The 26,220-nt window shown below is 36.8% G+C and overlaps 1 protein-coding gene across 8 annotated transcripts in view; it reads right to left on the bottom strand.

Moving 5' to 3' along the window:
• ANKS1B (ankyrin repeat and sterile alpha motif domain containing 1B) overlaps positions 1-26,220 on the bottom strand; it is a gene marked incomplete at both ends in the record, with an annotated part of 1,149,683 nt that overhangs the window by 637,420 nt on the left and 486,043 nt on the right. The window lies entirely within an intron of this gene.

The following is a 26,220-nucleotide window of genomic DNA, read 5'->3' as shown; positions in this document are numbered from 1 at the left end:
GTCTTTTGTAGTGGATTTTTGTATTTCATGTTAGAGAATGTTCTAATTTCATTCTTTTGCATGTAGCTGTCCAGTTTTCCCAGCACCACTTATTGAAGAGACTGTCTTTTTTCCATTGTAAATTCTTGCCTTCTTTGTCATAGATTAATTAAACATAAGTGCATGGATTTATTTCTGGGCTTTCTATCCTTTTCCATCAATCTCCCTGTTTTTGTGCCAGTACCATACTGATTTGATTACTGTAGCTTTGTAATATAGTCTGAAGTCAGGGAGTCTGATTCTTCCAGTTCTATTCTTCTCTCTCAAGATTGTTTTGGTTACTCAGGGTGTTTCATATTTCTATATATATTTTAGAATTTTTCATTCTAGTTCTGTGGAAAATTCCATTGGTGATTTGATAGGGATTGCACTGAATATGTAGACTGCCTTGGGTAATATGGCCATTTTTAAAATATTGATTCTTCCAGTCCAAGAACACAGCATACCTTTACATTTGTTTGTGTCATCTTCAATTTCTTTCATCAGTGTCATAGTTTTTGAAGTACAGGTCTTTTGCCTCCTTAGGTAGGTTTATTCCTAGGTATTTTATTCTTTTTGATGCGATGGTAAATGGGATTCTTTCCTTAACTTCCCTTTCTGATCTGTTGTTGTTTGCGTACAGAAATGCAACAGATTTCTGTGCATTAATTTTGTATCCTGAAACTTTACCAAATTCATTGATGAGCTCTAGTAGTTTTCTGGTAGTGTCTTTAGGATTTTGTATAGTATCATGTCATCTGCAAACAGTGACAGTTTTACTTCTTCTTTTCCAATTTGGATTCCTTTTATTTCTTTTTCTTCTCTGATTGCTGTGGCTAGGACTTCCAAAACTATGTTGAATAAAAGTGGCGAGAGTGGGCATCCTTGTCTTGTTGCTGATCTTAGAGCAAATACTTTCAGCTTTTCACCATTGAGTATGATGTTAGCTGTGGGATTGTCATATATAGGCTTTATTACGCTGAGGTATGTTCCCCCATGCCCATTTTCTGGAGGTTTTTTTTTTTTTTTACATAAATAGATGTTGAATTTTTTTTTTTTTGCAGTACGTGGGCTTCTCACTGCCGTGGCCTCTCCCATTGCGGAGCACAGGCTCCAGATGCGCAGGCTCAGTGGCCACGGCTCACGGGCGCAGCCGCTCCGCGGCATGTGGGATCCTCCCAAACCCGGGCACGAACCCGTGTCTCCTGCATCGGCAGGCGGACTCTCAACCACTGCGCCACCAGGGAAGCCCCCTGGATGTTGAATTTTATCAAAAGCTTTTTCTGTATCTATTGAGATGATCATATGGTTTGCATTCTTCAATTTGTTAATGTGGTATATCACAATGATTGATCTGTGGGTTTTGCTAGTATTTTGTTGAGGATTTTTGCATCAATGTTTATTAGTGATAGTGACCTTTTATTTTCTTTTTTTTGTGATATCTTTGTCTGGTTTTTGGTATCAGGGTAATGGTGGCCTCACAGAATGAGTTCAGAAATGTTCCTTCCCCTGCAATTTTTTGGAATAGTCTGAGAAGGAGAGGTGTTAACTCTTGTCTAAATGTTTGGTAGAATTCCTCTGTGAGGGCATCGGGTTCTGGACTGTTTTTTATTGGGAGTTTTAAAATTACTGATTCAATTTCATTACTGGTAATTGGTCTGTTCATGTTTCCTATTTCTTCCTGCTTCAGCCTTGGGAGATTCTACCTTTCTAAGAATTTTCCCATTTCTTCTAGGTTGTCCATTTTATTGGCATATAGTTACTTGTAGTAGTCTCTTATGATTCTTTGTATTTCTGTGGTGTCAGTTGTAACTTCTTTTTCATTTCTGATTTTACTGATAGTATTGATTTGGGCCCTCTCCCTTTTTTTCTTGATGAGTATGGCTAAGGGTTTATCAATTTTGTTTATCTTTTCAAAGAACCAGCTTTTAGTTTCATTGATCTTTTCTATTGTTTTTTAGTCTCTATTTCATTTATTTCTGCTGTGATCTTTATGATTTCTTCCCTTCTACTAACTTCAGGTTTTGTTTGTTCTTCTCTAGTTGCTTTTGGTGTAACGTTAGGTTGTTTATTTGAGATTTTTCTTGTTTGCTGAAGTGAGCTTGTATCACTATAAACTTCCCTCTTAGAACTACTTTTGCTGTGTCCCATAGGTTTTAAAGATTTTTTTTTAATGTGGACCATTTTTAAAGTCTTTATTGAATTTGTTACAGTACTGCTTCCATTTTATGTTTTGGTTTTTTGGTCACAAGGCATGTGGGATCTTAGCTCCCCAACCAGGGATTGAACCCACAACCCCTGCATTGGAAGGCGAAGTCTTTAACCACTGGACTGCCAGGGAAGTCCCTCCCACAGGTTTTAGATCATTGTGTTTTTATTTTTTCTCTAGGTATTTTTTGATTTTCTCCTTGATTTCTTCAGTGATCCATTGGTTCTTTAGTAGCGTATTGTTTAGCTTCCACATGTTTGTTTTTTTGTAGGTTTATTTTTTGCAGTTTTTTTCTTGTAGTTGATTTCTAATCTCATAGTGTTGTGGTTGGAAGAGATGCTTGATATGATTTCAATTTTCTTAAATTTACCCAAGGCTTGCTTTGTGGTCCAGCATGTGATCTATCTTGGAGAATGTTCCATGTGCACTTGAAAATAATGTGTATTCTGCTGCTTTTGGATGGAATGCTCTATAAATATCAAGTAAGTCTATCTGGTCTAATGTGTTATTTAAGTCCTGTGTTTCCTTACTGATTTTCGTCTGGATGTAAGTGGGGTGTTAAAGTCCTCCATTATTATTGTCCTCCACTTCTCCTTTTATGTCTGTTAACATTTGGCTTATATATTGAGGTGCTCCTACGTTGGGTGCATATATATTTATGATTGATATGATCTTCTTCTTGGATTGACACTTTGATCATTACAGAGTGTCCTTCCTTGTCTCTTGTAACAATCTTTATTTTAAAATTTATTTTGTCTGATATGAGTATTGCTACTCCAGCTTTCTTTTGATTTCCATTGCATGGAATACCTTGTTCCATCCCCTCACTTTCAATCTGTATGTGTCTCTAGATCTGAAGTGAGTCTCTTACAGACAGCATATATATGAGTCTTGTTTGTATACTATTCAGCCACTCTATGTCTCTTTGTTGGAGCATTTAATCCATTTACATTTAAGGTAATTATCAATATGTATATTCTTATTGCCATTTTGTTAATTGTTTTGGTTTTGTTTTTGCAAGTCTTTTTCCCCCCTTTCTTCCTTTGTTCTCTTCTCTTGTGATTTGATGACTATCTTTAGTATTATGATGACTATCTTTAGTGTTATGTTTCAATTCCTATACACACGTATATCTACTATAGTTTTTTGATTTGCAGTTTCCATGAGGTTTTTATATAGCAGTCTATATATATTCATGATTGTTTTAAGTTGCTGACTTCTTAATTTCAAATGCATTTTAAATAGCCCACATGTGTACTCTCATCCCATCACAATTACTGTTATTGGTATCATATTTTACATCTAGTTGTTTTGTGAACCCCTTAATTGCTTATTATGGATACAGATGATTTTACTACTTTGTCTTATAACCTCCCTACTAGCTTTGTGTGTAGATGAGTCCCTACCTTTACTGTATGTTTGCCTAACCATAACCCTAACCCTAAACTGGTGAGCTTTTCCATTTTATAATTTTTCTTGTTTCTAGTTGTGGCTTTTTCTTTTCTGCCTAGAGTAGATTCTTTAGCATTTGTTGTAAAGCTGGTCTGGTGGTGCTGAATTCTTTTAGCGTTTGCTTGCCTGTAAAGCTTTTGACTTCTCCACCAAATATGAACAAGAGCCTTGCTGGGTAAAGTATTCTTGTTTGTAGACTCTTCTTTTTCATCACTTTAAATATATCGTGCCATTCCCTTCTGGCCTGAAGTTTCTGCTAAAAAATCAGCTGATAGTCTTATGAGAGTTACCGAAATGTTATTTTTTACTTTTCCCTTGTTGCTTTTAATATTCTTTAACTTTGATTTTTGTCATTTTGATTACAATGTATCTTGGTGTGTCCCTCTTTGGGTTAATCCCGTATGGTACTCTGTGCTTCCTGACTTTGAGTGACTGTTTCCTTTCCCAGGTTAGGAAAGTTTTCAGTTATTATCTCTTCAAATATTTTCTCAGGCCCTTTCTCTCTCTCTTCTCCTTCTGAGACCCCTATAATGCGAATATTAGCACACTTGATATTGTCCCAGAGGTCTCTTAAACTGTCCTCATTTTTTTTTATTCTTTTTCTTTGTTTCTGTTCTGTGGTAGTGATTTTCATTACTCTGTCTTCCAGCTTATTGATTCACTCTTCTGCCTCATTTAGTCTACTAAATGATTCCTACTAGTGTATTTTTCATTTCAGTTATTGTATTGTTCAACTCTGTTTGGTTGTTCTTCATATTGTCTCTTTGTTAAAAATTTCTAACTTCTCACTCTGTACATCCATTCTCCTCCTGAGTTACTGGATCATCTTTACGATCATTACTTTGAATTCTTTCTCAGGTAGACTGCTTATCTCCATGTCACTTAGTTCTTCTTCCAGGATTTTATCTTGTTCCTTCATCTGGAACACATTCCTCTTCCATCTCATTGTGTCTAAGTTGCTATCTGTATTTTTATGTATATGGTAGGTTAGTTACATTTCTCAACCTTGGAGAAGTGGCCTTCTGTAGGAGAAGTCAATGGGTCCCAGTAGTGTACTCCCTTTTCAACACCCAAGGGCCAGGGGTCAGCTTGTCCTAGGGTAGGGTTCGGCCTGTATTTGCAGACTTATTATGCAGGCTGTGCAATGGTAGTTTTCTTGCTTCTGGTGTCAGCCCCCTGGTGGGTGAAGCTGGTCTAGAGGTTTCCTGGTAGCAGGGGTTGGTGCCTGCCCACTGGTGGGTGGAGCTCGGTCTTGGCCCTCTGGTGGCAGGGCCATGTCATGTATAGAGGTAGCCTGTCTGTTGATGGCTGGGGCTGTGTCTCTGCCCAGTTAGTTCTCTGGACTGAGGCATCTTAGCACTGGAGCCTATAGGCTCTTGGGTGGGGCCAGGCCTTGATGCTAACAAATAAAGGTGTGGTATGCACTGCATTTTATTCTAACAAAAATTATTCTGTTTTTTAGTTTTAATTTACATCATTACTTTACTAATAGTAGCTCTCATTAAATACACATTGTGCCAGGTATCCTACATATTTTTCCCTGCAAACACCAAAATAGCTCTAATAAAGTGCATATTATTTACCACATTTTACAGATGTGAAATTGAAACTTCTCAGAGGACACTCTAAATTTCAAAGACAGTTTTAGAATCTAGCTCTCTCAATGCTTCAAAGCAATGCATACACTTCACGTTACATCATGCTACCTTTTCTCTATAATTGCCCAAAATGTCTCTCTATATAATAAAAATAATGCTTTTTTTTGTTTGTTTGGTAAGTAAATGATATCTTAAAAGAACGTTTTTCCCAGGATATTTGTAAAAGCAACTGCCATGAGGGTTATCACCAAGAAGTAAATAAATAGTAGATGGGAGCAAGAAGTTAAGGTTTCAACCAGAAAGATGTGACAAACAAGTACTTACATGGATGAATTTAAGATGACATGAAGTTTTAAGAATAAGTACATAGAATTTCCCTTGGAATAAAATGTAATCAGTGTTATAGGAATTTATGTCATAGGATGATAGAGATTTTTTTTAAAAAATGAAGATAAGCATTCAAATTAATTTTAGCTAAAGATTTCAACTCCTTTTTGTGCCAAGTATTTTTGAAGGTATTTATCAAAATGCACATTAATAAAAGTTTTTCTTTTCTCCCTGTCCCATCTCTGGCAAAAGAATACTTGAAAGGCTGATAGGAAGGAATATATGGATATAAAGCGAGTATTTTTTAAAACCCATAAACTTAGTGACCAATTTCTAAATAATCAAGAATTGGCAAGAGTTATATATAAACTTTGCTTGGAGTTCCCTTAAAGAAACAAAAGCATTAAATTCTGATATGGTCTATAACTATAAAATCTCTTCCTTCATCCTTATATCAATGAGCAAATTGAGCACTCAATTCATTAGTGTCCTAAATTCACAAGCACCTGTATTTTTCCTGCTAGTTCCTATGGGTAAAACTTATAGACACCTATTAGCAAGACAGAATGGGTGACATCCCTGGCGGCCCAGTGGTTAAGATTCCTTGTTTCCATTGCAGGGGGCATGGGTTCAATACCTGGTCGGGGAACTGAGATCCCACATGCTGCGTGGTGTGCCCAAAAAAGTTAAAATAAAACATTTTAAAAAGACAGAATGGGATTTGGAGCAAGGCAGAGTTAGATTCAAATCCTAGTGCTGATATTTACAGTTCAGTATTTGCATATGTAAATAGGGATAATATAATTATCGTCTGGATTAATTGAGATAATGTAAATGAAGCACTAAGATAATGCCGACTTCAGAGTAAAGGACTGATAAATATTTGTTGTCTTCCCTTACTGCAACATTTAGCATAGATGAGATGACTGAAAGAAGACACTGATAAGTTAAAGCATAATACAGATCTCTTAACAACTGGCAGAATCACTAAATTAAATGGAGAGGACAGTGGCAGGACCCCACTGATACATTACCATTTGCAGAGTGAGCACTTAAGAGAAAGTGGGAGTCAGTCAGTTTGGAAGAAAATACAGCACATAGACTTATTTTATCAATATTTAAAATAGCTGTCTGGAAACTGTAAGGAGTGCCTAAAGCAGAAAGCTGTCAGGGGGGTCTCTGATGGGAAGTAAGTGACAGAGGCCCTGGTAGAACTTCTCTAAACAGCTACCCACCCCTGATTTGGAGGAATGAGGACTCAAGGCCCTGATGGATCATGGAGCTGAGGAGAAAGCACACTTCCAATAATCTCTATTACTCTCCTGTGGATAAACAATTTTATAAAGGATGGTATTTATTAGGAGGTCCAGGAACCTCAGTGGTGACTTTATCAAGAAGAAAGTTAGGAGGTTGTTAGGAGTTTGAATAGCATGCACCAGATAGCAACTCTGGAGAAAGAAGCTGGTCATTAGATACATTTTGAACCCAAACAAAACAAAAAGTTGGTTATCAATGTTCCTTGATGCAGTGGCTCACTAAACACAGAGAAAAATCAGTGGAAAATAATTTCTCTGCTGGGATGGCTCATGCTTGGCTCTATCATCTTCTGCACTTACCAGGTTAAAGAGTACCAAGCAATATTGACTAAAAGACAGACACAGTGCCTTCCCTCATGGACCTCGTATTCTAGGGAACAAGACAGACATGGAGTAGAAAGGTGAAAAGTGCTGTGAAAAACTAGAGCATGCTAGGAAGACACAGAATGAGGGATCTAATCTAACTTGGGGTATAAGGAACAGCTTATTTAAGGAAGTGACATTTTAGTTGCTACCTGAGGGAGGTGTATTTATTTCAGTGTAATATTATAAGCAGGGAAATAGGGTTTGTGATTGTTATATGTTTATTATGGATTATGTACTTTATCAATATAAAAAATTCTGCTTGCTCCTAATGCATTTTATCTAGAATTCTACTTTGTCTGTTTTAAATATTTTTGACAACTGCATTTCATTTTGCACATAATAAATGGTTTTTCCACATTAAGTTTTTAGTATTTTTCTTTTACTTTTAAAAATATGTCACTCTCAAACATCGTACTTTAGAGTTTGCATTTTGATGCAACAATCTTTTCTCAAAATGGAACTCTTTAACGCTACATTTCCTAAATGTAACTGCCCTGTTTAGTCTCACTTCTGTCATCTTATTTTATAATGTTTATTTTTGTTTTGCTTTTTTCTATTTATTTTTTATTCTTCCTCCTTCTCCTTCCCCTCTCCTTCCCCCCTTTCCTTCCCTTCCTCATTTTCTTCTTTCTTTCTTAAATGATTGGGATATTCTAACTGTGCTAGTAGTAGCAGTGTTAAAATCCCCCATGTCATCAAACATTGTCCTATCTTAAGGATTTTCTGGAAAATACATTAGAACCTATATAACTATAATGTGCCATGGATATTATCACCACTTGTGACCCTTTATAGACCACATCTTCTTCACTTTCCAGTATGACTCTTCTATGCAAGTAGAAGGGCATGATCAAGGCTGAGAACCAAAATTGTGTGATAAACGGGAAGCCCATCTCAATCTTCCAGAAGCAAGATCCCAACAACAGAAAAAAGTATAATGCTTGTGCTAAGTATATGGTGGTTTTCACTGGTATCTTCACACCCTGGAGAAGACTGAGGCACACATAAAGAACAGAGCCAAGAGGGTCATCATCTCTGCCACTTTATCAATGTCCCTGTGTTTGTGATTATAAGGAACCATGAGAAAGAACTGTGATAACTCCCTCAAGGTTGATAGCAATGCTTTCTGTATCACCACTTGCTTTGCTTGCCTCCCCTGCCAAGGTCATTTATAACAACTTTAGCATTGTGAAGGGACCAATGACCATAGCCCATGCTATCACTGCCCATGTAAGTCCAAGGATGGCAAACTTGTATGATGGCTATAGTTGCCCAAAATATCATCACTGCATTCACTGACCACTGACACTGCCAAGGCTGTGGATAAGCTGATCCATGTCTGATGGCATGACCTTACAAGTCCCTACTGTCACAATGTTTATCAAGGATCTGACCGGGAGAATATATTAGTTAGCATATGTCAGAGGGACCCCTTAAAAGGGAGGGCACCCTGGGCTACACTAAAGACCAAGTTCTCTCCTGTGACTTTAATGATGATATCCTTTCTTTTGCCTCAGATGCTGGGGCTGACATTGTCCTCAAAGGCCACTTTTTAAGCTATTTCCAGGCATGACAGTGAAGTTGGCCTCAGAAACCATGGGACTCCTGGGCCAACAACCTTAGCAAAAGTGCCAGAGACCCTCATCTGCAGTGGAGTCTGTCTCCATTTTTATTTATTAACTCATTGAAAAATTTCCATCCTTGACACAGTTTCCATCCAAGGATCCCTGAAGAAGGAAAGGGATTTAGAGAGTATCTATCACCAGTACCATGCCCTATAGACTGTACTTTATCTAGCAAGGAAACAAATGAAAGAATATTTTTTCCTGACATAAGATTAGAACAATTTGGTGAATTAACCAATCATGGACACATAAGCAAGCATTAAAAATGATAGTTCATGTCATGAAAGAATCTGAGGATATATCCTTTAGGTTGAAAAATAAGTTACAAAGCAATATACACACTATGACATAAATTTTTTAAATTAATATATGTGTGTAGAAAAAGTCTAATTATTAATGGTAATTAAAACTGAGGGATGACTTTTTCTTCATGCATTTCTTAGTATAAGTATTCTTTGCACCACATCACACTGCATATTTTTAGTTACAAGCTCTTCATCAGACAACACTAATTTTCATGTACTATTTCTCTAGGTAAGCTTAGATTTCCACAAACTTTTGCTTCTGTAACTTAATGACTATTGCTTGATTTTGGTGAAGCTCGCTTGTTAAAAGAGTTTTAAAATGTGGATAGAAGAGTGAGTAAGGAAATTAGTCATTAGATGACCTGGCACTCAATACATATATATATTCCCAAATAACTCAAAGCTGAAGATGAGCAAAATAGATTAAATGGATTAAAAACAATACAATTTTTGAAAAAACCAAACCCTCAAATTCAGTGTCAGGTAAAAAGATGGACAACAATAAACCGCTTATAGTTTTTAGGGTGGGAGTGGGAGAAGTCCCTTATTCTTAAAGATTCATAAAGTATCATGATAAACATTCCAGTACACAGGTTAATTAATAAACTTTATGCAGCCAAAATCAGTCTTGGACTCTTGCTCCCCACCCCCAGCAACACCAAAACAAATTGTACAAAATAAATCCCTTGATTTCACCTAGACCTCACCATTTCAGTAAATAGCACCATGATTTTCACAGTGGCTCAAGCTATAAACCGAGAAATGCCTGATTCACATCCTATATCCCCTGAATTCAACAGAACAGCAAATATTTGGGTTCTACTTTGAAAATGTGTCTCAAAACCATTCACTATTCTATACCCCCACTGTACTACCTTGATCCAAGAACTGCACTTTCTCTATTGGATGACTACAAAACCTCTGAATTATTTCCCCTACTTCTGCTTGCTCTCTATTTCATTTAAAAATGTAAGTGAAATCATGTCACGTCCTTGCTTAAGCCCTTCAATGGCCTCTAATTGCACTCAGAGTAAAATCTACAATTCTTACAAAGACCTACTTGGTTCCCCATTTTCTGCAGCCTCATCTCAAAGCACTTTCCCCTAATACACATGCCTTTTGTCTGTTCCTCTATCACAAGTTCATCTCATCATTAGGGCCTTTGTATTGATATGTCCTTTCCCTGGAACATTCTCTTTCTGACTCTTTGCATGGCTGGCTGTTTCTCTTCATTCATGTTCCAACTCAAATATCACCTTCAGAGAGGCCTTCTCTGTTCTAAAGTACTGGCTACTCCTCCAACTTCTGTTTTACTCTGTTTAGTTAGTTCATAGCATTTATCACAATCTGAAATTACATTCTTTATTTATTGTTTACTTGATCATTGTATATAGACCTTCTCTGGAATATAAGCTCCTTGAGGGCAGGGACCTCTTTTTGTCTGACTCACTGTTATATTTCCTGTACCTAGAATGAAGTCTGGTATATAGCACTCACTCAGCAAATACGAGTGAAATGGATGAATGGATAAGTGCATCTCACTGGAGATGGAGTAAGGAAGGGTTAATTAGGTGATCTTATCCTGAAGGAAGAGTAGATGTTAACTAGGAATAGAAAGAAGGAAACACATTCCAGACTGTGTCAGAAAGTGTGAGAGAACAAGTTTCCTTTCAGGAGTTGTAAGAGTTTAGTGTGATTGCATGCAGGGGATGGTAGTACAGTACCAGAATATAAATGAATTAATGCCTTATTGAGGAGTCTGGATGTTACCATGAGGTAATAAGCATCTTAGGAGTATTTTACAAAGGTGAATAACATGATCAGGTTGACAGTGTAAAAAGATCATTTTCCACCCAGGGGGAGAATCTGGCACTGGGGGACAAAGCCTACACAAGGTGAGGAGGGCAGCCCCACAGAGGAGAGGCCTGGCTTGGGTGTCACACATCTCACAGTGTGTGGAGGGCAGCTGGGGTGAAGAGTCAAAGCAATGCCAGAGTGAAGAGGGGACTCACCAAGGCTCAGCCCAAAGCGGAGAGTCAGAGCACACAGAAGGTAAGGAGGAGGGTGGACTGCATGGTGTGTGACACACCCTGAGCAGCGTGAAATGGCATCTATGTGGGGGTGGGCTGACATGGGGAGGCAGAATCCAAAGGGGGTGAGGCTGGTGTACACATATGGGGATAGCCCTAAATGGGAGTTACGAACCAGATCAAATAACTAAATACATTAAGGATAATGGAGGTCATGTTTCTATCAGAAAATAAATTACAAATATGAAAATGAATTCTGTGGTGTTCACACTGAAATCACAGTATCGCTATGAACTCATGAATTTCAAGATCTATAAAGATGGGTACAGAAATATAGATGCATATACATAAATGTACTTGTATATACACATCCATACCCACATGTATACATATATATACATACTGTCCAAACATGTAAATATTTCCTAGCTCTGTGCATTGAGAGGGTCTTGCAGTGGTGACATCCTAACAGTAATAAATATAACTAGTGCCTAAATCTTGGCATCTAACTATCATTTTCCACTAAAAGGAAATAGGGTTTCTTGGCGAAAGGGCTGATTCCATATCTGGGACTGGAAAACTATATATGAGATAAGTTTAGAATATCATATTGTTCCCAAAAGTAAGAAAGTACTCCAAGAATGATGGGGATATGTGAAAAGGACACAGAAGGGCTCCCTTTGGCAAAATCAGGAATCATTTAAGTATCAAAACAAATAATGAGAGTAATGTTGTAAAACTCATTGACTAAAATAGGAAAATATGGGTCTAAACAAATACATATAAATAGATTTTAAAATTGAATGTTTTGTAGGAAATGGGATATTAATATAGTTTCAAAGTACTCTCCCACAAATGCTTGTAAGTTACAGAAAATAGAGAGTAAGTTTACAGTGAAGAAGCCTGGGAGACACAATGTTAATTAAATGATCAAGGTGAACAATATCAGAAATAAGACAAGTCAAAATCATGTACCACCTGATAGGATGCAATAAACAACAACAACAACAACAAAACAATGCAGAGTCACTTCTGGATCTAACAAAGATGAATAGCCTTAATCTAATTAAGAGGAAGTATCAGATAAACCCAAATTGAAGGACATGCTATAAAATAACTGACCTGTTATCTTCAAATATGTCATGGTTTTAAAAGTCCAGACAAGACTGAGGGATTGTTCCAGATTGAAAGAGATTAAAGAGAAAAGACAAATAGACACAATATATGATTCTGGACTATATATTTTACCTCAAAGTTATTATTAGGACAATTGATAAAATTTGAATGGGGTTTTAGGATTAAATGGTAGTAATATATCAAGGTTAATGATCTGATCTTGATGGATTTTTTTCTGGTTAAATGTCCTTTTTTTTTTTTTTTGCAAGAAATAGCACACTAAGGCATTTGGGGCTGATGGGGCATCAGGTTAACATCTTACATATAGTTCCAGGAAAAAGATTATTCATTCATTCATTCATGGTTGTGTTGGGTCTTCGTTTCTGTGCGAGGGCTTTCTCTAGTTGTGGCAAGCGGGGGCCACTCTTCATCGCGGTGCACGGGCCTCTCACTATCGTGACCTCTCTTGTTGAGGAGCACAGGCTCCAGACACACAGGCTCAGTAGTTGTAGCTCACAGGTCCAGTTGCTCCGCGGCATGTGGGATCTTCCCAGACCAGGGCTCGAACCCATGTCCCCTGCATTGGCAGGCAGATTCTCAACCACTGCGCCACCAGGGAAGCCCCAGGAAAAAGATCTTTATATTGTGTTTCTAACTTTGCTGTAATATAATTCTTTGATTGTTTCAAAATATAAAATAATAATAATAACATGAAGATCACAGTGAGAAATGTGGAAGGTAAATTAGAAGCAGATGAGAATGACAACAAGGGAGACACTGTGGGAGTTATTTCAAAAATCAAGTCAAGAGAAGATTAACTGAGACAATTGCAGTGGGAGTGAAGAAAAGAGAAAAGCTTTGGGAGATATTTGGGAAACAGAGTTATCCTGGTTTGGTGGCTAATTAGACTGAGGAAGAGAAAGAAAGGGAGACATCTAGGGCAACCTAAATTTCTGGTTTGGGAAACTGAGTAGATGGTGCTGCCATTAACTGATATAAGGAAGGAAGAGCAGATTTTTGGAGTGAGATGATGTCTGGCAAGTAAGTATAGTAAGTCTTATTATCCAAACACTCTAGGCTACTGGACCAAATGAAGTATATCTTATTATCTTTTTATTAAGCTGAACTTGTACTCTCTGGACTCATATTTCCACAAGAAGGGGATTTCCATTAGAGGAACGTTCTTGGCCTATTCTCCTACCCTTCACTCATTTCTCCCCTAAGGAGCTAGAATTACACAGCTATAAAATGACTTTGGGGAATAAACTAAGCATGCTCATCTCTGCTCCTTCTGGGTTTTTCCTCTTCAGAGCCAATACGTCAGCATAATGTATTCTCTGCTCTTCTGTGACAAAATCACCTTGTAGATTGTCTAGCTATGCCAGTGATAGGTTGCGATGTGTGTCTAATTCAGGGGGAAGCACATTTGGCCACATACCGAGAATCACACTGTCCAATCAGTCTATCAGTAATTTAAATATATGTTTGATTTTAATTTGTTTAACTACTGCATCCCATCTCTCAATTGGTTCTGAGTCTGGGAGAAGAAGAAAGCAATGTAGTTAATTTGTCTCCTAAGCCCAGAGAACTATGTAAATGTTTTTATTCCTCATAGAGCCTAATACAATATTTGAAGCAAATTTATTCAGTAGAATTCAATCAGTGTAAAGTAGAATGATGCTAAAACAATACCATATTATAGTAAAAAATATAGATCCTTCAAATTACTGGTTTCTGGGTTTTAGGCAGTTGTTTGTCAGCATGATACAATACACACTATATTCATTTTACATTTCCTCATATATAAAATAGGAATCATAATGGTCCTATTATCTCACATGGTTGCTTACAAGATTAAGTAGACAATGTATAGATACCACTCTATATATAACATACTAAATGAATCACACTATTTATTGCTGAGTCAGCATGCTCCCTTTCTCAACAGTGTGAATTCATAGAGAATGAGTGAAAAAATCAAACCAGAATGGAATTGCTTGGGTCAGCTACAAAGAAATATATCAAATGACTTGGATCATGCTTCCCAAATTATGTTTTGTGGATCACTAGTTGTGAAAAATATTAGTGAGTTTCCAGAGATGGTAGTGGGGGAAGGCTATGAAAAATTCTTCAGTAAAGAAAAGTGTTTAACCCTGTATTTCCTCTATATGTTTTACAATGAAAACCCTTCTTTCCCCAAGAACAATACTCAGGATGAGTACTCCATAGAGATTAGGACATTCTGACTGAGGGGAAGAGGGTAGAACATCTGCTTGGGACTTCTTGACTCATTAGAATATCCTAGATAGGTCTGTCAGAGCATTAAGTCAAAAAACTTTAAAGGCCCTACTCACCCTGTGCTGCTCCCTGGACTATGTATCTACCACTTCATCTAGCTAATTCTTATTCAAATATAAAGCTCAATTTGAGTACCCCCTTCCTAGAATAGTCTTCACTGCCCTTTACCCAAACATTCTCAGTTAATTAATTCAAATATTTATTGAGCACAAATTATGTACCAGGTGCTGTTCTAGGTGCTGTGACTGAGAATTTAATAATAATAATCATAATAATATGATATAGTTCTCATTCTCATGGGATGTTCATTCAAATGAGGAAGAAAGACACAACAAATCAACACATAAATGTTAATTCAGGAATGAAAAAACGTTATAAATAAAAAATAGCATAAAGGAGATAGAAAGTAAAATAGTGGCTACTTTATATTCAGTGGTCAGAGAAGGCTTCTTTCATGAGGTGGCATCTGAATAATGACCTGAAGGAAGAAAGATAATGAGCCATGTAGGTCTCTGTGGGAAGGCCATTCCAGGCAAATCAAGGACAAGAACAAAAAACCTAAGGCAGGAGCTGTTTGGCTTATCTGAGGTAATGTAGGGGAGATGGCCTGGCTGGAGTAAAATGAGTTAGGTAGAGGAGACAGATTAAGAGGTTAAAGAGAGAATCAAATTACATAGGGTGTTGTAAGCCTTAGTCTGAGTGAGATGGGAAGACATTAGAAGGTTGAACAGATGAATAACATGATCTGATTTATGTAAGTCTATCTGCTGATTTGCAAAAGGATGATAAGGGCACAACAATCAGTGCCACAAACAAAACAGGTTAAGAGGCTCTTTCTTTTTCTTTTTTAATACTGGAGTATAGTTGATTAACAATGTTGTGATAGTTTCAGGTGTAGAGCAAAGTGATTCAGTTAATACATATACATGTATCTATTCTTTTTCAAATTCTTTTTCCAATTAGGTTGTTACATGCTTTTTCAAAAGTCCATTTAAGAGATGTTAATGGCTTATTCGACATAATAAGAGGGTCCTGAGTCAAGACATATTTTGAAAGGAAAGATAGAGGAACAATTTTTAAGCTTTTTAATCTCAGGACTCTTCTACACCCTTAAAAACTGAGAACACTAAAGAGTGTTTGTTCATAAGGGTAATATCTGTAAATATTTAATATATAAAAAATTAAAACTGAGATACTTTTAAGACATAAGAATACACAAGTGCACATTTCATGAGCCATCAGAGCTATGATGTCACTGAACATCACAGTGCAATGATGGAAAACTCCACTAAGTACTGGTGTAAAAATAAGAGTGTAAAAGGCAAAATCTCTGTACTATTATGAAAATATCTTTGACCTCACAGATCTTCTGAAAGGGTCTTGGAGACTGCCAAGCGGTCCCAAACCACACTTTGAGGATTGCTGGCCTCTTGGGTTTTCTGTTGGATTGGATGTGAGGGCGTAAGAGAAAGAAAAGAATCGAGGATGGGGTCAAGTCTCTTAGCCTGAGCTGCTATTAACTGAAATACAAAGTTTAGCACTACACATGTTAAGCTTAAAATGCTTCTTAGATATTTAATTTGAGATTTAGACTAGCTGGCTGGTTATGAGCCTAGAGTTCAGGAAAGTGGTTGGGGCTGGAATATAAATTTAGGAGTAATCAGAATATAGATGGCATTTAAAGCTCTGGAACAGGACATGAGTATATAGGAGTATGTGTAGACTGAGAAGAGAAGGGGGTCTGAGGATGATCCTTGGGGAATTCCAGCAATAAATTCCATCAGTGAAATTCCAAACATTATCTGTTTAAAGCAAGTCTCCCTCAATTGATTAAAGATTCTCTTAGGTCATTTTCATATTCAAATCTCCTCTTATGAGGCCCATCATATGGTAGGCACAGTTGAATTAAATGTTTATTTAATGAATGAATAAATAAAGTAACAATGGGCTCTGTGATACTTTCAGAGCTAAATTACACAATTTCAGAACAGCAAAGATCAGGAAATAGAAGTAATTAGCTTCAGCCTCATACATTAGGTACACTATTCATCATGTGGTCAAACAGGTATCCATGAATTAGAGGCAGAGGTAATTGGGAGCTTTTAACTTTACCCAGTGCAAGTCAATAACAAATGACCTAATAGGAGGGATGAGATTAGATTTCAAATTCTAATCTACCACTTAAGACATTTAAAGTAATAGTGCCAACTCTACTTTCTGGACGTATTATTTTTTAAGGAAATTTTTCCCAGAGCATTTTTCATCTATGCTTTCTTATTCAGAGTGCCTAGAGATGCTCTAGAGAAAAAGACATGACAAAGAATCTTACCCACTGAGATTTTTATGTATGTGGAAGAAGAAACCTGAATAACACAAAAGAAAAACACCACTTCAGTAAGGTCGGCTGTTTGTCAATGGCAATGTGGGCACAAAATTCAGAGAATTATATTTCATGCTTAGAAAAGGAAATGAAAATTCTTTTTACATGTTGACAGTGTCAACAAATAATTTCTCATTTTCCTGGTGGACAAATTCAGCCAGGATTTCATCAAAAGAAGAGAAATGAGGATAACTAATATTCCTCTGACATGTGATTGGCATGACCTCTATATAGAATGATGGCGATTTTAGTCATTAATGGAAGATGCAGTTCATAGTGGATGCTTTCTGGATGCTGGTTTTTCCTTCCCCTGCATTGGGTCAGCCTGGCCCAACACTGAGCCATTTATCTTCATTGGATTCTCTCACATCCCAGATTTCAAGAGTTTATACTTCCCGTGGCTATCTTATGGAGACAACTCTAAGGCATGAAATGCTGAAGGTGGGGATCATCCCATATTTAGCCAGCATCATCCTAAGTGGATTCAAATGATTCAGGAAACTTAAAAAGGCCCCCAAATACGTTACCTAAAAGCCAAAGTTGCTATCGTCAGAGCCAACTGTGGATGAGACAGCGAGAGTGAGAGGTTCATCTCTCGAAGGTCGTATTTCAAAGGTGGGAAAATGTGATTTAATTGCCACTCTAACAAGTTGGGTCACTATAGAGTTTTATAATTTACACAGTGCCATGGCACATATTATCTGATTTGAGTTTTACTATGTCCCTGAGAAGCAGGCAAGGCAAACACCATCCTCACTTTGCTGACAAATTGAGGGTTAGAAATGTTACACAAAGGATATGTGACAGAGCATGATTAGAATTTAATTCTTTAAAAAAAGGTATTAAAAGCAGAATGTTACATATGATTGCATAAAATACTTGTCTTTAGAGATATCAATTTAATTGGTCTGGGGGGTAGGGCCCAGGCATATTTTTAAAAAGCTTCCCAGGGTATATATCTGAAAAAAAACAAAAGCACTAATTCAAAAAGACACATGGGGCTTCCCTGGTGGCGCAGTGGTTGAGAGTCCGCCTGCCGATGCAGGGGATACGGGTTCGTGCCCTGGTCCGGGAAGATCCCACATGCCGCAGAGCGGCTGGGCCTGTGAGCCATGGCCGCTGAGCCTGCATGTCTGGAGCCTGTTGCTCTGCAACGGGAGAGGCCACAACAGTGAGAGGCCCGTGTACCTCAAAAAAAAAAAAAAAAAAGACACATGCACCCCAATGTTCATAGCAGTATTATTTACAATAGCCAAGACATGGAAGCAACCTAAGTGTCCATCAACAGATAAATGGATAAAGAAGATGGGTATATATATATATAATGGAATATTACTCTGCCATAAAAAAGAAAAAATTCTGACATTTGCAACAACGTGGATGGACCTGGAGAGTATTATACTTAGTGAAATAAGACAGAGGAAGACAAATACTCGATGTTACCACTTATATGTGGAATCTAAAACATAAAAACACATGAATGTACATAACAAAACAGAAAGAGACACACAGATATAGAGAACAAGCCCTATAATGACCCAACATGTTATTATAGTGCCAATTAAATCACATTTGCCCACACTTGAAATGTGACATTTGAGAGACGATCCTCTCACTCTCACTGTCTCATCCACAAGTGGCTCTGAATATAGCAACTTTATCTTTTAGGTAACGTATTTGGGAGCCTTTTTAAGTTCCCTAAATCATTTGAATCTACTTAGGATGATGCTGGCTAAATATGGGGTGATTCCCACCTCCCCACCAGTGGGGAGAAAGATGGGGAGGGGCAAGAAGAGGGTAGGGAATTAAGAGGTACAGACTACTATGTACAAAATAAACAAACAACAAGGATATATACTGTACAGTATAGGGAAATATAGCCATTGTTTTGTAATAACTGTAAATGGAGTGTACTCTATAAAAATATTGAGTCACTATGCTGTACATCTGACACGAATATAATATTGTAAGTCAACTATACTTCAATAAAAATAAAAAGCTTTCCAGGACATTCCTATTTATTGAAGAATACTGGTTGATTGTTGGGGTCACTGACTTCTTCCTCAATTTTTTTCCTTTCCAAAATGTTCTTTTTTTCACATAAGATTATTTTCTATTGTTTTATTATCTTTCTGTTTTCAGCTTTCTCCTCTTACTTAGCTTTGGCTGCAAGACTCCAAATGATAGTATACAGTCTTCTTTGGTTCCCTTCCTCAGGCTACAAACTGTTGCCATCTCTGCTTCCGCTCTTCTTCCTTTTTCTAATCTATTATTCTCCTCTCAAACTTCATCATCCTTCTGGAATATCAATAGGCCATCTTGACTATTTTCTCCCTAATGAGTAATTAACATTAACAGACTATTGGAGTTAGGAGATCAGAGTTCTTCCAGTCAGTGGCTGTGTAACACTGGGAAAATTATTCAACCTAGTCTCAGACCCAATCAGTAAAATAAAGAAAAAACACCTACCTTGTAGGGATTTTATAAGAAATAAATGAAACACATGTGCAATAACAGAAATAAATGGTTCAGTGCTCGATAATAATGATATTTTTAAAAGATTACCTCTTTGAAAAACTTTTTATACCTTATCTATTTTTGCTTCAACCTAATACAATATGCTATACTCATTCTGAGTTATATGCCTCTGCTTTTTACATACCCACTCTCATTTCTAATTTTAAATTTTAGCATATGTATTCTATAACCCTACAGTGCCCAGTAAAATGTTATTCTAGATGTGGCAAGAATTTTATACAACCCCGGTTCTAAACCATTAATAATGGGAGAGATAGTATGGTTTATTATTAAATTACTTTATTATTAGTTCATTAAGCACACAGAAAGTCCAGGAGAATACCCGAAGTATTTAATTCCTTCAAGTTGAGTTGTCACCTGATCGAAACAGAGTCCATCATGGGTAGGAGCTCAGGAGCAGCTCATCTTTCTGCAAATCATCTCCCTTAGCCTCTTGAGAAAACTGGGCCCTTGACTTTTTCTTTTCTTTGCCCCTCTGGCCTCTTTGATTCTTCTTGATAGGGTCCCTCCTTAGCTGCAAAAGAGTGCAGCCTGGAGCCATTTCATTCTGCTGAATTCTACTTAGGATGGGATTTGAAATATGTGGTAGGATCTGGACAGTACCAGGAGGACCTCAAAATAATCAGAACTTTCAAATTTTCTAAGGTTGGCTTCCTTTACTATACATCTATGTTCATTAAAATACGTTGCTATAATGTTCAACATTAAGCACCGGTTTGAATGATTTATCTACGATAATGTACTAAAATAGTCTCTTTTTCTTCCTCCACCTTGGGTCACTTCTCAAACATCCTCTTCTCTAACTTTAGATTTGATTTGTGTCATGAAACAGAAGAAGGAAGTGGAAAAATACACCCAAATAAAACTACCACCCAGGTCATAGCCCAAGAAAGCAGTACTTTAACAACCAATGCTTTATCCAAAGTGTCTCTTGCATCTAGTAATGCCAGAATGTTTGAACTTCGGAGCTAATTAGATTTAGTCACTCCTTCTATTATAAAATTTAACATTTCAGTCTCCATCATTCATGTCTCTCTAATCAACTTTTAGTCTCCTCTTTCCTATTCTCTACAACGAGGTTTAATTTCCTGCATCCTGAAATGAAAGCAAAATTGTTTTCTTAACCATGCCCATCTTTCAACACAATGCCATAATACTTTCTTTCCTTTTACCACCAACCTATTCAAAAGATTAATCTACAGTCAGTGCATTGCTTTTCTCCAACTCTTCAACTCTTTGCATCTTAAGCTTCTACCTTCTCCACTTGAGGGAATTTGCATTCTTGAAGGTCTTTGCCCTCATAATCAGCAAATAAAGTGACATTTTGATCTCCCTTTTCCTCCATCTCCCAGCAAGTTTTGACAGTATTGACTAATCTCTTCTTCAGTTTTCTTTTCTCCCTTTATAGTCATGAAAATGTTTTGTCTTCCTTCTTTATACTCTGTCAATGCTCCTTCTCTCTGTCTTTTGCTAAGGCCCTCTTTTCTCAAGTATATGTGAAGAAATTACTTAAACTTCCTTGTTCTCAATTTCCTCACCTATAAAATGGCAATAATAATACCCATTCCCCCAAAATCATGAAAATTAAATTATATTAGGTGCTCAACAAATATTAACTTTTTTCCTTAAGTGTAAACATTTCCCAGCATACTACCTTTGGTACTATCTCCCTTCACCATCAAATTCTATTAATGACTATAAAATCTTTACCTTAAGCTCCTACCTCTCTCACCATAATTCCCCACCAATATTCTAATTTGTATATCATGCCTCACACTCAGTAAGTTTACAAAACCAAATTTATCATGCCATCCTCTCCATCATCAAAATAAACTTCTGCTCGTTTTTTCTATATCTATTAGTATCATTCCAAAATCCCAGCCAACCAGGTATCTTTGACCCCCTTAGGTCTAACCCATCTCTCCACACAGTAATGTTTTATCTAAAATGCCTCTTGCATCAGGTACTATATAAAAAGGGTAAAACATCATAACCAAGAGGTACCTAATCAAAAAAATGCAAAGTTGGATTAATATTCAAAAGTAAAAGAATGTATTTATCACTTCAACAGAACGAAAGGAGAAAAAAGTCATATGATCATCTAAATATACGCAGAAAAAAATGAAAAAATGGGAAAAAACACTCTTTTATGTTAAAAACTCTCAGCAAACTAGAAGTAGAAGGGTACATACAAGACTTAGAGCTTATACTTAATGTTGAAATACTGAATGCTTTACCTCAAAGATAGCAAATAAGGCAAGGATTTTTGGCTTTACCCCTTCCGTGCACCACTGCAATGCAGTCATAGCAGTAAGAAAAAGAAATAAAAGTCATAAAGATCAGAAAGAAAAAAGTAAGACCATCATTATTTTCAAGTGACAGGAGAGGAGAAAACCCTAAGGAAATTATTTTTAAAGGAGCTACTGTAATTTTTAAAAGAAATTATCCGGGTGGCAGGATGCAAGGATGATATAAACTCATTTGCATTTCTATATACCAACAATGAAGAATTGGAAAGTTAAAGTAGTAAACAGTACTAAAGCATTAAGTCAACTCAATGAGGAGAGGAAGGTCTTTTTCCACATAGGAAAAAAATGAACCTTGACTCCCACCTCACACCATACAAAAATGATTTGAGATGGATCATAGAACTAAATGCAAAAGCCAGAACCAGAAAGCTTCTAGAAAAAAAATATGGGTACATATATTTATAACCTGGACAAGACACAAAAAGCACTAACCATGAAAAAAAATTGATAAATTGGATCTCACCAAAATTAAAATATTCTGTTCATCAAAAGGTGCCACTAAAAAATATTAAGGCAAAACACAGACTGGGAAAAATATTTGCAGTGCATAAACTTGACAAATGCCTCATATCTTTTGGAATTACATGAGAATTTATAAAGAATTACTACAAATCAACAATTAGAAAATTGAACAATCCCATAAAAAGGATTTGAACAGGCACTTCTCAAAAGATATAAAATGAGCGACAGCCACAGGAAAAGGTGCTCAATATCACTAGTCACCAGGAAAATGCAAATTAAAGCCATAATGAGAAATCCTTTCATACACATAAGAATGGTTAAAATGAAAAAACTGTAAGTGTAAATGTTGGAGAGATTGTGGATAAACTGAAAATCTCAGATATTTCTGTTGGGGATTATAAAATGGAACTACTACTTTGCAAAACTCTTGGCAAGTTTCTTATAAGGTTAGCTACTCATTTGCCCTACTCCCCAACAATTCCACTCTTTGGTATCTATAAGAAAATATATGTATTTACAAATACTTGAACATGACTTCACAGCATATTCATTCATAATAGCAAATAACAGGAAACATCACAAGTATCAATCAACAGGAGACTGAATAAACAAGCTGTACTATATTAATCCAATGGTACTACTCAGTAAAAAACGGAATAACATGAGTGAATCCCCAAAACATTACACTGAGTGAAAGAAGCCAGACCTGGACATATACAAAACACACACACACACTCTAGGATTCCATTTATATAAAGTCCAAGAATAAGCAATTCTTAACAATAGTGATAAAAATCAGAAAGAAGTTGTCTCTGAGGCAGGAATAGGGGCCATTGATTGGAAAGAGGTATGAGGTATACCTCTTTTTTCTGGGGTAACACCAATGTTCTATATATATCCTGCTTTGAGTGGTGGTTACACTTACAAACACAGTTGTCAAAATCCATCAAACTGTATTGTATTCTTCAATTAGGGGAAAAATATACTTTCATCAGGAGAACTTTAAAAAAACAAAGCCATTACAAGGAACTATAATTATTTAGTAGCAAAAAAAAAAAAACTTGTATGTCAATAGACCTACCTAAATTTTTTAAAGGTAATATTTTTTCAAGTATTTCAAGTATTTTTTCAAATTTAAAAATAATTTTATTTTCAAGTATAAGTAAGTGAACCCAGCCTTGTGAATTCATCTAAAGAGAGAAACTCAGGCTTGTGGGTTAATATACTGGAGAAAAACAAAGAGAAGCCAGTAGCACATAAATCTTTCAGGCTCTATGAATTGAAAATAGAACGTTTCACAGTCTGGAGAATTTTAAGACATGAAAGAGCCCAAAGAAGCAAAGGTAAAAAGATCAAATACAGGGCTTCCCTGGTGGCGCAGTGGTTGAGAGTCCGCCTGCTGATGCAGGGGACACGGGTTCGTGCCCCGGTCCAGGAGGATCCCACATGCCGTGGAGCAGCTGGGCCCGTGAGCCATGGCCGCTGAGCCTGTGCGTCCGGAGCCTGTGCTCCGCAACGGGAGAGGCCACAACAGTGAGAGGCCCATGTACCGCAAAAAAAAAAAAAAAAAAAAAAAAAAGATCAAATACAGGATGCAGAACAGCTATGACTTAATGAGTTAATAAATATGCCAAATAGAATCAAACTCAACAAAGCACTGCAACGTCTGTAGCTTCCGTAATTAAAACACCAATCAGAAATACATGAAATGTATAATCAGCTCTACCTCATACTGAAAGCAAGAACTTGGTTACAATGGATATTCTTCATTTATAGTTATGGAAAGTAGACTAGTAAAGGTATGCATCAGGCAAAGGAGATGTAACCTAACTTGCTCTATCTAATCAGTATCTACTTGCAGTGAATAAGATGAAAAGTCCTGTTTTTATCTCTCATCTATGTCACTCTTCTCACAATAAGATTAAACACATCTGCTAATGCTCAGGCAAATAAATGTAAATTCATGAATAAAAGTTGCATTTATACTTTTATTTTCAAGGCCCATCACCAATTTTAAGAGTGAAATGATAATTTCAACCATGTTATTAATTTCTAATTAGTAAATGGAAAAAAAAAGTATTTAAATACCCACAAGTCAATCAAACCACATTCTTGCATTTCCAGACAGAAAAGCCAGGAGAATTAGCAAACACTTCAGAGGGTTAAACCTATGATCAAAGTATAGGCTCTTACATAAGCTAACTAATAATTATCTTTTCTTTGGAACAGTAGCTCTTGACAATGCTCAATGCCTGACACACCTGTGACTTGTCAAAACACACCAGGGAGTCCTCTATTCTATCCATCTAGCTGTCCCCCATCCACACCCTCTGGTCTCTAAACCCTTTCCTGAAATCACATGTCCTACCAAATACTCCTTCATAATTACGTTCGCTTGAATTTTCTATTCCCTGCTCTCTACAGTGAATGAGGAACCCCAGGAGATCAGGACTCATGAGGAGAAATAAGTAATGCACCAATGTCTCTGAGATGAAAGAAAGGGTAACCCAATTGAGGTTATATTCTTTCCCAGTTACATACCTTAGCTGTTATTGTTCTATAACATACACACGTACAGGCTGCATTGGTTCTCATTTAAATGCTATCAGACTTAGTTTCCTGACTTTCTCCCTTCATTTTTCCCTCCCTAAATCATCATTATAACATCTAAGAAAGGAAAGTGGAGTCAGTTACCTTCATACACTTTTAAAAATGGACAGAACCAAGGAATAGAGTCAAATGGAATTTCTGGCTTTAAAACTACCTCTAGTTTTCTTCAAAGTTTACTAAAATAAGTTAAAATACAACAAAATAGAATATGCAAAGGAGGATTCATGGAATAAGGTCCTGTAGAGTTGATTAGATTATGTAGAAAAGAATCTGTTTTTCATTCATTGAATGACCAAATGCATTTACATTAGAGAATTTATATTGGTATAAAGATAAATATGTTTAGTAATAGATTTTATTAACATATATAGGGCAATCTCCTGCATAAATAGTTTAAAATGCTGAAAATGTAATCGCTGCACAATAACACCAGAAACACCTTCATCTAATGAGAAAGCCAATGATAATAAATGTGATATTTAGCATCTAAATCTAAGTTTAGTGAGGGTTATTTCTTGAATTAAATGAACTAGGTCGGGCTTCCCTGGTGGCGCAGTGGTTGAGAGTCTGCCTGCCGATGCAGGGGACACGGGTTCGAGCCCTGGTCTGGGAGGATACCACGTGCCGCGGAGCAACTGGGCCTGTGACCCATGACTGCTGAGCCTGTGCGTCTGGAGCCTGTGCTCCGCGACGAGAGAGGCCGCGACAGTGAGAGGCCCGCGCACCGCGATGAGGAGTGGCCCTCGCTTGCCACAGCTGGAGAAAGCCCTCGCACAGAAACGAAGACCCAACGCAGCAAAAATTAATTAATTAATTAATAAACTCCTACCCCCAACATCTTCTTAAAAAAAAAAAAAAATGAACTAGGTCAAATTCCCTGAAAAGGAAGAGGAATTATTGAAGACAATTTTCTCCTGCACATATTGGGACATTGTGTGAAATGTTACCTATGCCTATGAACCTGTAAGTTTTAGCCTCACAAAGATGTAACAAGTTATACAACATAATGAGGATTTTTCTACCCTCTGAACAGGATTGCAGGAGACAGTTAATTATTATACCAAAGAAAGGAAAGAAACTTCCAATCAGTTGCACAACTTAGTCCCTTTGGAGTGCCAATATCCATAAGGATAACACTAAAATATACATTCCCTTGGAACTGATAAAGGTTAAACAAAACAATTTGTATGAAAGTGTTCTATCTATAAGCTGTAGTGGATATGTAAAGCTTAAATACCATTACTGATGAGGATGATGATTA

Source organism: Mesoplodon bidens, assembly GCF_964165515.1.
Source record: "Mesoplodon bidens genome assembly, chromosome: 11".
NCBI lineage: Eukaryota > Metazoa > Chordata > Mammalia > Artiodactyla > Ziphiidae > Mesoplodon > Mesoplodon bidens.
The sequence above is the reverse complement of the archived record's forward strand: the minus strand, read 5'-3'. Positions and strand labels throughout refer to the sequence as shown.